This window comes from Hordeum vulgare, chromosome 1H (genome assembly GCF_904849725.1).
Source record: "Hordeum vulgare subsp. vulgare chromosome 1H, MorexV3_pseudomolecules_assembly, whole genome shotgun sequence".
Taxonomy (NCBI): domain Eukaryota; kingdom Viridiplantae; phylum Streptophyta; class Magnoliopsida; order Poales; family Poaceae; genus Hordeum; species Hordeum vulgare.
The window spans coordinates 493036678-493042646 of NC_058518.1; positions in this window are offsets into that span (position 1 = coordinate 493036678).

Sequence of the window (5969 nt, forward strand, 5' to 3'; positions counted from 1 at the left end):
TTTTAGTGGTACTGATGTGTGTTACTACTGTAGTACATCATTGTATGTTTATTTTAAGCTTTGTGCCAAGTTATAGCCTCCGATTGCAAGAGAGTTCAAAAGTTGTGACATGCTGTCCAGAAACATATTATGTCTGCTTGACGAACATATTCGCCAAAAATCACCATATCATCTTTTTTATCTGAATTGTTTTGACAGCATGATCTATATAATTTTCTTTCTGGCATAGGTTTTGAGTTTTTTAATTTGAGTTGCATAAGTACCCCGAATAAATTATTTACTACCCGATGTTCTGTTTTTCACAGATTCTGCCATGTTTTGTGTTTTCATTGTTTTGCGAATCCTAAGCTTGCTTTTTATTTGAAAAAACCTTTTGGCAATCATGATAAGAAGTATATTTTTCATGAAAATATTTATTTACAGCAGGTATTGAATTATTTTATTAAGGGAACTAACCACTCTAATCAGCTTATGATGAGTTTTATATGAAGGAAGTTTTCAAGTATGCGATGGGAGAGATGATGAAAGAACATAAAGGAGTGTCAAACACTCAAGATTGGGGATGCCCCCATGCATCCCAAGAAATATTTAAGGAGACTCAAGCGTCTAAGCTTGGGGATGCCCATGTGCATCCCCTTCTCTATCAACAATCATCAGTTCGTCCATCTCCATGTTATATTTTTATCACTTCATATGATATGTGATATGCTTGGAGCGGCCCGCTATTTGCTTTTTAGTTTGTTTCAGTTTTGTTTGATGGTCATAACAAGTTGGAACCTAGCCTACCTTGTTTGGGAGACACACACGCTCCATTCCACTCTAGAACACAACATAACTTTTCATGCTTATCTTTTTTGTGTGTTCTTCATCTTCTCGTAGCTACTGTCATGCTTAGCTCTTAGTTTTCACACTTATCTTTTTAAGAGATTTTATTTAGGTTGATTTTGGAACTCTCTTGAGTTATCATGTTTATCTTGTTTAGAGAGTTGGCTCGTTGCACTGAGTTGTGTGTCTTGCATGAGTAGGTAATTGAGGTTGCTATTTAAGTATAGTAGTAACTTGCAATAGTTTTGAGGTATTGATTTGAGTAATGTTTGGACTATTGGTGCCAAGAGATTAATCCTATTAGTGATAGGTGTCGTATTTTAGGAAATCTGTGTGTTTTTCGAAAACTAAAAATTAGTTGATAACTCTAGCTACTAAATTGATCGCTAACCTCTGGAGGGGTTGGAATATGTAGAGTACCCTCACGTTATCATGAGTCAAGGCTGCGCAAGGATAAACAAACCCCCAAACATTCCTCCTCGGGGTACTTGTCTCTTTGTGAATTTCCTAACTAGATAGAGAGTTACCGATAATAAGTGTATGAGTTCTTCGGACTAATGTGAGTATTCGATTGTTGGCACTTCCACCATCCATATTTTGCTAGCCTCTTCGGTACCGTGCAGTGCCCTTTCTCACATTGAGAGTTGGTGCAAACTCCGCCGGTGCATCCAAACCCATGACATGATACGCTCTGTCATAGATAAGCCTCATTATATCTTTCCTCGAAACAACCACCATACCTACCTATTAAGGCATTTCCATAGCCTTTCCGAGATACATTGCCATGCAACATCCATCATCTCATGACTTGATCTTCATGACATACATGCTTTTGCTTGATCATAGAGCCGCATGATAGTTGGGCCTTGCCGTCATTACTGCTACATGACGCGCTAGTGTCATTGCATATCTTGCTACACTGGCAGAGGCATACATTTGCATACATCATGATAGTTTTCACTTGTCTTTATGTTGAATACTTCTTATAAAGTATGATGATTTTTCTTTCTATTCATGTAGAACACAGAGTGTTTCCCTTAATTGAGGAAAAGATCCCAAAGACGACAGAACAAAAGATCCCAAAGAGGACAAATGAGAGATAAAAAGAAAGAGCCAAAGAGGCCACAAAAGAAAAAAAGGAAAAAACAAATAAAAAGAGAGAAGGGAGCAACACTACTATTCCTTTTGAAAGATCCACACTCGTTCTCCATTACTATATTGGTACTACATAGAGATTATCATTCATGCATACCTATGTGGGGACCCTTACACTATAGAACTTGGTTTGCATATTCCAATGATGAGCCTCCTCAAATGAGCTCTAGGTCTTCATGAGCAAACAAGTTGGATGCACCCCCACTAGTTCCATTAGAGAACTTAACTTAGCTCGTATGTGCATCCGTTACATGGCAATCCCTACTCCTCACATCATATCTATCATTTTGGCTTTCTCTTGCCTATGGTTGTCCTCATTGATGTGAGCCTTTCACACCTTTTTGTCTTCCTTACCCATCATTATTCTATTTGCCATCCTAAGTCCCAACATATCTTGCTTACGTTCATTCATTGCATGAGTGCTCAAAATCAAAAGGGAGAGGATCATTTTGACTTGTGCCTGACAAGTGGTCTGGGGATGAGTCAAAATAAGATTTTGAAGGAGACTAAGTGTGAGGTTTAGTAGATTAAGTTCTCAATTAAAAATATATTTTATCTCTGAACCCATCTCCCACTTCTTGCACGCAAACACCATTTAGAGACATTCGAGTCACGGACAGCGAGAGCTCTTGCACCTTTATGTTCTTACTTTGCTAACTTCAATACTAGATATAGACTCTTGCTTGTTATTGACTTGACTTGAATTGCATATCTCACTTGCTTTACTTTGAAGTTCTTATATGTGTGTTAGCATGTCACCACAGAAATTATTGTGTTATCATTTATCTACTCGAGGACGAGCATAAATTAAGCTTGGGGATGTTGATACGTCCTAAACGTATCTATAATTTCTGCTTGTTCCATGATCTTTTGGGTGACATTGTTATATGTTTTGCTACACTTTTATATCATTTTACACATATTTGGACTAACCTACTAACTCAGTGCACCCAGTGCTAGTTTATGTGTGCTGATGTCTATTTTGCAGGGACTTTTACCTAGTTTTCCGAAGCCCGTAAAAATCCAGAAAAATATATAAAAAATCAGCGAAACAGAAGCTTCTGGTTCACCGAAGGAGGGCCAGAGGGGGGCCAAGGGCCTCCCAGGCGACCTGCTGGTGCGGCCAGGCCCTCGGCTGTGCAAGGAGGTCGCCTGGGTGGGTCCCACTGTTGGAAAAATGCCATAGAGGCAATAATAAATTAGTTATTATTATATTTCTTTGTTCATGATAATCGTTTATTATCCATGCTATAATTGTATTGATTGGAAACACAATGCTTGTGTGGATACATAGACAAAACACTGTCCCTAGTAAGCCTCTAGTTGACTAGCTCGTTGATCAAAGATGGTCAAGGTTTCCTGACCATAGGCAAGTGTTGTCACTTGATAACGGGATCACATCATTAGGAGAATCATGTGATGGACTAGACCCAAACTAATGAACGTAGCATGTTGATCGTGTCATTTTGTTGCTACTATTTTTCTGCGTGTCAAGTATTTATTCCTATGACCATGAGATCATATAACTCACTGACACCGGAGGAATGCCTTGTGTGTATCAAACGTCACAACGTAACTGGGTGACTATAAAGATGCTCTACAGGTATCTCCGTAGATGTCCGTTGAGTTAGTATGGATCAAGACTGGGATTTGTCACTCCATGTGACGGAGAGGTATCTCGGGGCCCACTCGGTAATACAACATCACACACAAGCCTTGCAAGCAATGTGACTTAGTGTAAGTCACGGGATCTTGTATTACGGAATGAGTAAAGAGACTTGCCGGTAAACGAGATTGAAATAGGTATGCGGATACCGACGATCGAATCTCGGGCAAGTAACATACCGAAGGACAAAGGGAATGAAATACGGGATTATATGAATCCTTGGCACTGAGGTTCAAACGATAAGATCTTCGTAGAATATGTAGGACCCAATATGGGCATCCAGGTCCCGCTATTGGATATTGACCGAGGAGTCCCTCGGGTCATGTCTACATAGTTCTCGAACCCGCAGGGTCTGCACACTTAAGGTTCGGCGTTGTTTTATGCGTATTTGAGTTATATGGTTGGTTACCAAATGTTGTTCGGAGTCTCGGATGAGATCATGGACGTCACGAGGGTTTCCGGAATGGTCCATAAACGAAGATTGATATATAGGATGACCTCATTTGATTACCGGAAAGTTTTCGGCATTACCGGGAATGTACCGGGAGTGACGAATGGGTTCCGGGTGTTCACCGGGGGGGGGGGGGGGCAGCCCACCTGGGGGAAGCCCATACGCCTTAGGGTGCCACACCAGCCATTAGTGGGCTGGTGGGACAGCCCTATGCGCAGGAGAAAGAAAAAAATCAAAGAGAAAAAAAGGGGGAGGTGGGAAGGAAGGGAAGGACTCCACCTTCCAATCGTAGTTGGACTAGGATTGGAGGTGGACTCCTCCACCCTTGATTCGGCCGACCCCTTGGGGCTCTCTTGAGCCTCAAGGCAGGTCCCTTCCCCTCCCTCCTATATATATTGAGGTATTAGGGCTGATTTGTGACAACTTTGCCACGGCAACCCGACCACATACCTCCACGGTTTTTCCTCTAGATCGTATTTCTGCGGAGCTCGGGCGGAGCCCTGCTGAGATAGATCATCACCAACCTCCGGAGCGCCGTCACGCTGCCGGAGAACTCATCTACCTCTCCGTCTCTCTTGCTGGATCAAGAAGGACGAGATCATCGTCGAGCTGTACGTGTGCTGAACGCGGAGGTGCCGTCTGTTCGGCACTAGATCGGAACGGATCGTAAGATGGATTGCAAGACGGTTCGTGCAACGGATCGCGAGATGGTTTGTGGGACGGATTGCGGGACGGATCGCGGGACGGTTCGTGGGACGGTTCGCGGGGTGGATCGAGGGACGTGAGGACGTTCCACTACATCAACCGCGTTTCTTAACGCTTCTGCTGTGCGATCTACAAGGGTACGTAGATCGGAAATCTCCTCTCGTAGATGAACATCACCATGATAGGTATTGCGTGTGCGTAGGAAAATTTTTGTTTCCCATGCGACGTTCCCCAACACCCACCTCCTCCGGTGCCCTCCTTGTTGGGGAACGTAGCATGGGAAACAAAAAATTTCTTACGCACACGCAATACCTATCCATGGTGATGATCATCTACGAGAGGGGAGAGTGAATCTACATACCCTTGTAGATCGCTAAGCGAAAGTGTATATAACACGGTTGATGTAGTGGAACATCTTAGCGATCCAAATCGTAGCCCGTCCCGCGATCTCATCACGATCCGTCCCATGATCCCATCACGATCCTTCCCGATCTAGTGCCAAACGGACGACACCTCCGCGTTCAGCACACGTACAGCTCGACGATGATCTCCACCTTCTTGATCCACCAAGAGGGGGCAAAGAGGTAGATGAGTTCACCAGCACGGCGGCGTGGTGGTGGTGGTGGTGGTGCTATTCCAGCAGGGCTTCGCCTAAGCACTGCTGAAACTAGAGGAGAAACAGATCAAGAGAGAGAGGGCAGCACGTGGCTGTTTTCTGTTATCTCTAAAACCCTCAAAACCCTTAGTATATATAGGAGGAGAGGAGGGAGAGGGCAGTGCCCTAGGGCTGCATTTTTTCCCTTGCGCAAGGAGGAGAGGAGGAGTCCTCCTCCAATCCTATTTGGAGTAGGATTCCTCCTTCCCACTTGGAAACTCTTTCCACCTTGTGTTTTTTCCTTCTCAAACCTTATGGGCCTTAGTGGGAATTTATTCCAGCCCACTAGGGGCTGGTTTATCTCTTCCCACAGCCAATGAGGCCCCTAGGGGCATGACACCCCTCCCGATGGTCCCCGGCACCCCGATACACTACCGATGAGCCCGAAACTTTTTCGGTGACCAAAACAGGACTTCCTATATATCAATCTTTACCTCTGGACCATTCCGGAGCTCCTCGTGACGTTCGGGATCTCATACGGAACTCTGAACAACCTTCGGTCACCAACACCT